Source organism: Rhea americana, unplaced genomic scaffold (assembly GCF_003343005.1).
Source record: "Rhea americana isolate MKP2758 unplaced genomic scaffold, rheAme1 scaffold_294, whole genome shotgun sequence".
Taxonomy (NCBI): domain Eukaryota; kingdom Metazoa; phylum Chordata; class Aves; order Rheiformes; family Rheidae; genus Rhea; species Rhea americana.
This window is the reverse complement of record NW_028186417.1, coordinates 184,593-195,269: the sequence shown is the minus strand read 5'-3', so window position 1 is coordinate 195,269 and position 10,677 is coordinate 184,593. Positions and strand designations below refer to the sequence as shown.

Sequence of the window (10,677 nt, the reverse complement as noted above, 5' to 3'; positions counted from 1 at the left end):
CATTTTACAGTCCAAAAGGGACTGGAAAGGAAAGCAAATGGGCATTATTATTGCCAGTCATGTTTGTTGGTAGTAAGCCCCACCAATGGACAAGGTCCGTGTTTCACCAGGTTCATGGGTGTCCTAGAGAAATGACATTACCCGTGTAACAACATTTGTGAGGACACCTCCAATCTAAAGTAATTTAAACACCTCTCACAGAAACATTAGGGAACAGTGTCGTAAGGAACAACGTTTTGAAAATCAACATTATCAGCAAACAATACAGTCTTGGCACTTATACTGTTTAGTACAAAGTCTTACCAATTTTTTTGTGTTTCACTTACAGTAACTGCAGTGCTCARCTGTGTACTGATGCCAACAACTGGCTACAACAGACTGATGCAAGCTTCGCTTCTGTTCGTTTCCGTTGTTTCTGCAGCTGCCAGGCCAAGAAGATGCAGACAGTAAGTAAGTGGCCAATTTATGGAGTAGAGACTATTTATTCCAGGGAAGTGCCTATGTTGACAGACTAGGGAACTGACATCCTAAGTGCCAGTATTTACAACACTTTGCCTCAAGCTGACAGCCAGGTACACTATTTTGGTATATCGCTGCTCACAGAATGGCACAGTAAGGCCCAGAAAYGCTTTTCACCTTGTTTGACAGGGGAAGCGAGGCAACATGCATTCAGTAGCAGTAAAAGGAGTTGTTAGGCTGTAGCGGAGACCGAAGCCTGAAAAGGGGTGGCTAGGCATAGCACGCTGTCTGTCCTACCTGCTGTTGCAGCAGTCACCTTCACGGTGAGGGGAATCCGGTTACTTCTCCATTTGAGCTTTGATATTTGCTGTTGAAGCTTCCAGTAAACGTTCCAAAGATGACAGCTTTGGTCAGACCACAGCAGTCAGTAAAGAGCTGTCATTTTCTTCAATTTCATTTTCTAGTTTCACCACTTACTGAGGAGGAAAAAAGGAGAAAAAGAGAAACAAACTCAAAAAATCCTATCATCTTCAAGACCTAGGTCAAAGATCCCCAACATAAGTACACAGTACATACTTTTGAGATTCGCTTCCTACAGACGGATTCGTATTACGGCATTCTCTAAAAATCCTCCTTGTCTCTTGCAATGACTAAAGAGATGTGTAAAGGACCAGGATCCGGACCAGTGCAGTGAAAGGGTCACCAGATTATTAGCTTCATTTACAAACACCTATTTTCTGTTTTCATTACAGACATTCCACTCCTCTCCTCTCCTCCCTGCTCATTCACCTGCTTCTCAGAAGTTTCCAGTCCCAATTTTGCTCAATCAGTTCTTTGGGTAGCCATTTCATATTTGACATTCGCCATTCAAAAGCCAGATTTACCCGCTTTGTGGAGCAGTAGCCTGGGGCTCTCTTTTCATCAGATCTGATAGCTCGCCCATAATCAGCACATTGCTATTCTTTAGCCTTGGGGAGAAGAGAAGCCAGACTCCTAAAACTCCTTCAATATTTGTCCTCTTTGCCAAGATTGTTCATGCAGGGAACAATCAGTTCAGAGGACAGAAACAACTGGAGGGTTTTGATGTTTTTTCTTATCATCAGCTGTGTTTCCAAGGCAAAACTGACAATCCTGTTCCAGACTAAGTGCCCTCTACTCATACCTCTGAGCCAATATCTAGCCTCACAGTGCTGTCATCAACAGCACAGTTCAGATGCCCTTTTACCATGAGATGGGAAGGGGCTGTTCCACTATGTGGTGATGCTATCACATACCCTTCTCCATGCCTATCCAAGCAGGGCTGCATCCTTCCCAGGTACTATATGACAGGGTTGTAGCTGTTTCCAACTTAGAGCACAATTATAATCAAAAACTGACAAGGCACACTGCTAGCCTAGTCCAATAAAGGAAGTGTACAAAGTCAGCACACAAATCCTTTGGAGAGAGTTGTCAAACTCTCAGAACTGTTCAGAGAAATGTACAAAGGAGTGTGCACCTTGCCTTACACCATCAAGAGTCCAGAGATCTTTGCATTTTCATTTACTTTTTGAATCTCTTGTAACTCTAGCAGAAGAAAGTGGTTTAGCCAGTATTTATCTCAGGACAGCTCCCTGAAAACTTTTTGCCTGTTTGAGTACACTTATCAGGATCCACATAGAACAGCAGATCTCTCCAGGCTTGAGAAAACTATGTTACTTTTTTTCACGTAGATCGTCATATTTTCCCAAAAATGTAAATTAATTCTTGCAGGGAAGAAGAGATACCGGCCTGGCAAAAAAAAAGCGGTACTCGGAGTGATTAGCTTTCCTTGCTGTCTCACATTTGTTTTCTGCAAAAAAAATCTGATGTGGCAGCTTGTTTAAAACTTGTTTATTGGGAAGAGGTCATAAGCTGAACAGTGTTCAGAATAGGTCAGACATGTGATTAAAGGTTGAATAAACTGAAATGTTTCTCATGAATCTCTGAGACAGAAGCTTGATGAGGAGACAGAACTTATCTTAGGAAAATGTTGCCAGCTTCTTAACATCGCAGACAGCCAGCAGACTGCAGTACTGGTTATGGGAGCAGAACGATAGAAGAATTCTGGTTGTAGGCATTAATAGATACTCAGAACTATTATTCTGTACTGCAGAATGGGCTCTTGCTGGAAGAAAGCCCCTCTGTACAAGGAACATAGTAAGAAATCATGCCAGCCCTGAAGAACTGACAGACAAAACAAAAGGGAGAGAAAAGAACATCTTTAAAGGATCTGAGAAACAGGAAGAAAAAAAAATCAGCATCTTATCCCAAGTCATGTACCACGTTGTGGGAAAGGAGAGAACTGAATTCATATCTGCCCAGACCCGACGCAGTGACTTTTTCCACAAAGGCCTTCCTTCCATCTTTTCACCTTTTAGCAGTGCAGTGAAAAAATGCAAAATTTCCTTCTTTATTGATTCCCTTGTAGTCATAAGTGAAAGAGAAATAGATGTGTTCTGAGACTTAAGTCTCTAAAACTGAGACTTAGAAAATAAATCATTCCTTTTGCATGCATAGTGTCATTGCTGTTGCAGTTATGCATTCCTATCAGATCTGGTATGATACTTTGAGCTGTATTTTCCAAAGCTTTGGAGAGCATAGTCCAAAGTATGATCAAGCCAATAGGCTGATTTCATTATTGTTGAATTGGGTCTTTAATTCATTCCAAGGATACAAAACAGGTAGCAATATGCTTCCTTTCCTCCTCCTCCTCCTCTCACTTCTCTCCCCCCTTTTCACTCAATACCATCAGGAAACTAGTATGAAGGGCAGTCTGAAAACAAGACATATATTTCTGTAATGCACGTGTCACTCAAATTTCCTCTTGCCTTTCCCATGAAGTCTTCTGGTCAGGAGCTGTAAAGCCACACAGTTATTTGCGTATGGGAAGAAACAACCAAAATCCATTTGCAGCCCCACTATAAACTGAAATCTCTGCTAGATGAAAAAGGAAGGGAAAAAAAAAAAACAAAAAACAAAAAACACTTCCAGATTTTAGCAGAGTAAGAAAATKCTTAGGAAACAGAATGGAGAGAGAAAATAAAACCCAAGAATTAAAAGTTTTCTGATGGGCAGGGAATTATGTTAAAAAAGGAAAATTGACCTGATTTTTCTGAAAGTGATTTTCTAAAGAGTAGCTGTCTAGAGAAGGAATGCCCAGATTTATCCAGGAGATAGTTGGGTCCTTGCTACGTCTGAAACYCTGGAGCTCTGCTTTATCACATGAGGCCTTCAGTTCTTCAGTTCTTGGGCATTCTGGGCCTCCTCGGGGAGGTTTTTCCTTCAGAACAACTGACCACAGTACTGCATACCACACTGTAACACTGAAATAACTGTTGACTCAACAAAGATCTTACGGGAGCCTTGACCTGTAATTTGTCAAGCTTCTCTTGTTCATTAGAGCATTAAGTCAAAAAAAAAAAAAAGAGAGAGAGAGAGAGAAAGAAAGAAAGAAAAAAGGAAAGAAAAAAAGAAAAGAACCCCCCCAAAAAAATACTGTAATGCAAATGTTATTCTGTTTAGAGTCCAGAACTGAGAATAGGAACCTCTGAAGGTATTTCCTACTCTGCAGGGATAACTGAATAAACCACCAGAATCGTTGTACTCTGTTTTATCCATTTATAAAGCAGGTACTGGGTAGACACAATTTATGCTAGTTAAATCATGACTGTCACAGGGGTTACTGGGTCAAGCTTCCAGTGTGCAAACCACTGGGAAGTACAGTGAATTTTTAAAAGATAGTTTAAGTTTCTTAGATGAGGCATGTACTGCTAAAAAGCCAGAAAGTCATTATAAGCCTAACTAAAGCCATAAGGATGCTTCTGATACATGATACATGTTTTACCCGAGGCCTTCAGTACAGTGGTTCTGAAAAAAAAATGTACCAACACACCATACAGCTCATATACAGTGGCTCACTATACAGTTTAGCTTAGGATGCTAAACATAGTCTTGTTTTCCTTGAGGAGAACGCAGCTCTGGCATTATATGCACCCTAATCCAATCCAGCCCGATAAACACTCCAGCCCGAGCAGTTTATTTGCAGAATAACAGAACAGACAGTCCTGGCTGCTAAAATTTGAAAGGTCCCAAAACATAATCACCTTAAAAAAATAAAATAAAAAAAGTTCCACAAGAACATAAAAAGAGCGCAGAGGACTTGAAAAATAAGAAGGATGCAGAAGCGTTATCTTTCCCCACCCCTTTTCCCTTCTGGACTTAAGATATACTTGTTCAATTTTCTTTTCTTTTTTTTCCCCTGGCTAGGGCGTTTCTCATACATTCTCTCTGCCTCTTAACTGTAGTCTGGCAAAATGTCAGAGAAGGGAAAAGTGACAAGCTTACAAGAAAATGAGTATCTCATTGTGTTTGAATATTACATTAACCCCCAAGCTCCGCTGCTTCATTTGTCAGCTTTTTCAGAGCTCTCCATCTCTCCAGAACCTCTGACCTGGTTGGTCTGATTAGGAATGATCAATGTGCACATTTGCAGTGGAACTCTTTGCACACAACTAGACCCTCGGCCTTCAGTCACTCATGCAGATAATAACGGCAGTTCGAGTCACTTGCCCATAACTCCAAGCTTCATTAAACAGAGGGGATGTCACCAAAAGTCCCTTTAACTGTCTTTTCGCTTCTCGACAAGGGAAAAAAAATTGACAGTGCTGAGAAATGGGATTTCAAATATAAATAAAGTAATGATTTGGATATTCCACTGAATGCCAGCAATTGGCCTGCGCCTATATGCTGAAGTCTCGTTTACAAGGGTGGGAAGAGAGGCAGGCTGGGCTGAGCATCAGCTGACAGGGAGTTTGCTCAGAAACACGCCTGAGGTCAGGAACAGCTTCAAAAGGAGCTGTTTCCCTGCAATGGAGCAGGCGTTAGACAGGGACCCGTATCAATCATTGCCTTTGCTGCTGGTTGTCAAACTTCTGTACCAGAGGTCTGTTTTCTGGGTATATTATTGCTGTCTGCAAGCCATGCTGTGCCTTACGCAGCACATCATCTCTGCTCAGAAGTAATCCCTGCTCAGGAGGATGTGGGGCTTTCAGAGACTTTTTCCACCACTTTTACAGGCAGAAACCGTCACTTGTGGTGACTGCRCAGAAGTTTCTAGGACAAGCAACAGGGAGGCGAAAGCACAGGAGCAGACTGAGCCATGCACCCCAGCTGGCTACAGCTGAGAGCACACACACACTTTTAAGTGTTTTGATCATAGATGTTCAGCCTGCAGGCCGTTCCCTGCCCTCCATTTGCATATGCCATCCTTTAACATGGCTTCAGGCCCTTCATTCAACTCCCCAGCACCACAAGCAGCAAACACAGAGGCCCTGCTTTGCAGAGCTTCTGTGGACTGACAAGTGCCCCTGCAGGTAAATCTGCTGATTAGGATGCAGTTGTGGGCCCCATGTCACGACAAAGCAACAACATGAGCTCTGAGAAGAATCAGAAAGATGATGAGGCACTTAGAGGCTTTGGAGTAAGGCACTATTTTAAAAGAGGAGGAGGAATCTGGACAGATACACAGTACTGGAGTCCTGGCTACAGAGCAAAAACTATATATTTTTTCTCTCCATTTGGCTATCCAAAGTCCAAAGAAGGAATYGCAGAAAGGTTAAGTGACTCAGTGGAACTCACAGGGACAGAAATAAAACTCAAGCCTTCTAGATCTCAGTCCAGTGCTTTCCCCACAGCAACAGCACAACCACAACTGATCCACAGATGAAGGAAAGAGCTTTAACATATTGCAAGTATCTATAGTGAGTCAGCCCCACTGGGAAGAGGAACTATTTAACATAAAAAAGGAGAAGTGTTTTGAAATATATAGTTAGAATATTGCACAGCTAAAGGGTCAGCATGGGGTATCCAAGCCTTTCGTGGGCTAGCACAGTCCTCCTTCTAGCCCCAACTTTATGATTTATAGAAGTTTTTCCCTCTTCCATTTTTGATATGTGTAAGTAAAGGCAATGAACCCCCAATCTGCAATACAGATATTTTTTCCTGACTTGGGCAAGGTGGACATGAGGGTCCCTTTGTAAAATCTAACAAAAACTACCTGACTGAGCCTAAGAATAACCAGGATATTTAATATGAAAACCTGAAATAACAGACAGTCTTGTTCCAATGCTGGCCAGTAGGTCCTTGGATGAAGAACAGGTTTCACAAGCATCTGTTGCAAACAGGTACGATGCAGGCAATCTTGCTTTAGCACAGCCAGGGCACCAAGTGCTCCTTTCTGTCTATTTTGTGCAATTCGCTAAACTGACCAAGCTCACCCTCAAAAACTCTGTGTTGCCAAGACTGCGAGAGCGCTGGGCTGAGCTATGCACTCAGGTCTTACTACTGTAAGCCGAGAAAGTTGGCAGCTCCCTTCTGTTTAAGATCCAGAGAACGGAGCTGACGYTGCTGTTTGATGGTGCTTCAAACTGACTGCACACACTGAGAGGGTGGTTGACTTGGCCATGCACATGACTGGCACCTAACTGCTGAACTGGAGTGAAGAGTACTGCAAGTACCTGGGGAGACTTCACTCCCAGCACAGATGCCATGCTGTAGTTTCTGCCAGCTATCTTTAACCCAAAGAGGAGTGCGAGCTGTCAGGGTAGGGCAGCCAGCTCTTGCTCTAGTCTGAGGAAATCTTCACTCTTTACATTATGAAACATTCTAATAACCACCATGCCTGCCTCCACTTTGCTCTGGTCTGGCAAAGGCCATCACATTCTCGGTTAGAGGCATCCTGTGGTTACCATCCCCTGTATTTGTGGTGTAAAGGAGTTGCAAACTTACTCTGTGAGGTGAGAATGAATCTTCATRGCTTTCCCACAGGAAAAAAAAATACTTGTTTTGCAGTATGTGGGTACTCAGACTGCTCCCTAGAAGCAGTTTGAGACAGGGCTTACAGAAACTATCCARCCAGTTAAAATGGTGACCAACACAAGCCATGAACTTTTGATCTCATTTTTCAAGAGAAAATGTCCAAAGAAACTCAAGGTTCAGTGAAATCCATCCTTACAGTTACAGTGTGCTCAAGTCCCAGGCAGTTGTTCTGGGAACTTGCTGTGAGAACCTAACACCTAAACTAAGTAAAGATAAGGTTATTACCCAAAAGAGACATTAACCAAAGTGTGCAAGACTAGATAAGATTGGGACTCTGTGCTCCTGAGATCCAGCCCAGGTTTGCTCTTAGCTCTTCACACTCTCTAGGGTTAGGTTGTGAACAGTCCAAATCTTCAGGCTTCTTTGGATGTAAGGTTTCACTTAAACCCCATCTTGAGTTTAAAAGAAAGACTCACATTGCACTAGAATAAGCAACACAGTCTTCACACAGAAAAAAAGATTCAGACACCAGCCAAGATTTAGGTCCATCTCCTTTCAAAGAAAGGCATTTGGTATGAAGAGCAGCAAGGAGCTACACTTTTTTAAAAAAGCAGAACAAAATTAAGGAAGTAAAACACCTACCCCTTGGACAATATTAAAGGTAGTTTCCCTTTAACAATCTTGCCATTCCAAAAAATAAACCAAATAATAAAAAAAGAAAAAGAATCAAGCTCAGACAGAAATTGCCCAGAGACTAGAGAATCTTCACACAGTTTGAAAGGTCTGATGACAAATTACAGATAAAAGGCTTTAAAGATAACACAGGAATGAGAGATACGAGATGGACAAAGGAGGGGGCTGCCAGCGTTGCCTTCTAGATAATGTACAGGAGGCCTCTGTAGCACAGTGGATACAGGTGGAAATCCAAGAATCACTCTTCAGCAGTGCATTAGTTTAAGAGCGTGTCATTTGGAGGAAGAGAGGCTTCTAATGCTTTTTTTCCTTTTCATTGGAGTTGAACCTTCTATAGGAAATACACTGTTTCCACAGAGGACCAGCCCATAACATTTCCTATTTTCAAAAATGAAATAAAATCTGATGAAGCATCAAGGGAAAAAACAAGCCTTTCATTGGATATTCTCCCACAGGAACAAACCCCAAATGCACCATCAGTCCCCACCCYACCCCCAGACACACACACACACACACACGTCCTTTACATTTCCTAGCCCTGCCACACACTTCCCTGACAAATCATTCACAGAGGTTTCAACACTTGTGCTCGTTTATAAGTTCTTCTTATACAATCCACAAGAAGCACGCTTCCTACAGAGCACTGCCCGACTCGACCCACTGCTCATTCAGCCAGTCTGAGTTGAGCAGTACTTTCCAACAGAGTCTTAGGACTCTGCATCCATTTTCTCCCTTGCAAAATTCCAGGTAGATCCTTATACATGCTTAAGCCAAAYGCTGCACTCGTCCTGTTAAGGCCTATTCCAAGTGCATGGACAACCTCTCACTGATTTTAGTGGACTTTGGAGCAGACTCGTGGARTGTCACCTCTGCTAAGAGTTACACATTCAGTACAAATGGAAGCTGCATCCCTTGGGAAGCTCCTGACCCCGACAGAATTTCCCTTGCTTCCATACCATGGCTTGCCGAATGAGCCCCTGTCTTTTTAAAACAAACAGTGTAACGTTGTGTTTCTCATTAACCCCCAAACTTTGTTCCTTTATTCATGGGAAGGATTACTTGAGTCATCAAGAAGTCATTTTAGTGGTGCCTCCCAGAATAATGCCTTATTTTATATGTGCAGTGCCAGCCTAGCCTGCAGCATGATGTGGCCAGAACTCTGGAAAACTTGAACAGAAATTCTAACTGAATAAAGACACAAAAAGCATCAGGATCAGGCCACCATGACTTAAATAACAGCAACAAACACGTAATACAGCCATGTGGTAAGTAACTGATCGTTAAAAAACATTGTTGCTGCAATCAGAGAGATTTATTACAATTTTCGTCACGGTTCTCCCTGCTTTACCAAAATCCTGTCATCGCTCGAGTTCAGATGCGTTCCACCTTTTGCTGTTTGCTGTCACTCTCCCTCTCTGCAATGTTGACCAGAGGAATAAGGGACAGGGTGATGAGGAGTCTAGTCCCAGCACCCAACCACATCAACCTAACACTTTTATGCCAAACCTGCCTCTCCTCTGATTGGTTTAAAGTCAGTGAAGATTGCAGGTATACATTGACATCAGCACTCTCAAATAGTATCGAAACAGCTCGGAGAGCAAAAACACATCAGATCCTTTGGTCAAACTGGCCCATTTCATCACCTTTCTTTTAAGAAAAATCACATTTTTAGCTGGGAGGCACAGCAGTGTACAACAGCTGAGAACCTAACCTACCGCATATAGTCATACCGCAGACAGTTCTCACTTATGTACAAACACATACACACGCACACACACACACACACTCAGGCCATAGGTATAATTTTAACAGATAAGGAGGCTCAGGATGGATATTCAGCTCCTGAAATCTGTCACTGCTTTGCTGAAGGTGGAAGAGTGATGCTGAGCTACACCCCCTGACAGTCTGGCTGTCCCCATAAGAGTAATGGAGGTAATGCAGACCAGAAAAGGACCATATTCTAGCATCTTTACCACGGTGGTAAGGGGGAAGAAATCTGCTTCCATCAAACACGGTCAGTTCTGAGATGCGGTGATGTGGTCGGATGTTTTATGCAGGCTCGGCATTGTTTAACTCATCCCAAGACAAAAACCAGCCTTGCTGACCAACAAGTCGTGGTTCTCGCTCTGTAACCAATCACACTGTGCCCCTGGAGAATTTTAAAAAGAAAGAGATTACAGTTTGGCAATGCGAATCCAACAGTGTGATTTATGAAAAGAGAGTATTGTATGAGTTGCCCCCAAGGCCACTGAACTTTTACAGAAAGGAGGGGTAAGAGGGAGGGAAAAGAAAAAGGGGAGGAATGCTAGAGAGAGAAAAAAAAGGGGGCAATAAATAGAATGTGTTTGTGTTGTTTTAGGGAAGGCAGGCTGAACATGCAGTGGAAGTGCCTCCTGAACCCCAACACCTGCTGGACGTAATGGACTCTGAAGTGTTGTTTCAGAATTAATCAAGTCATTTAAAATCATAGCTGTAGTCTCCATTCACTACTCCTGTGCATAAACGCGCTGATCCCGATACTAATCCATGTCGGGTGACTTGAGCAATATATCACCATAATTGCCATTTTAGGGCTGCAAATTGGAGCTAAAATAACCAGATGCAAAAGAGATGGCCATATCATACTCTCAAGATGGATCTTCAAAGTTCAAGGAGAGTTCAAGCATGGAAGAGGCAATAGAGAGGGGTCAA

General features: G+C 42.6%; 1 long non-coding RNA gene across 1 annotated transcript in view; it reads right to left on the bottom strand.

Moving 5' to 3' along the window:
• Positions 1-321: 321 nt before the first annotated feature.
• LOC146593454 (uncharacterized) overlaps positions 322-10,677 on the bottom strand; it is a 59,666-nt gene continuing 49,310 nt past the window's right edge. Inside the window, exons 6-7 of the long non-coding RNA XR_014896372.1 lie at positions 757-935; positions 322-421 (exon numbers count right to left, since the gene is read on the bottom strand). This is a non-coding gene — a long non-coding RNA (uncharacterized LOC146593454). The remainder of the gene's footprint in view (positions 422-756; positions 936-10,677) is intronic.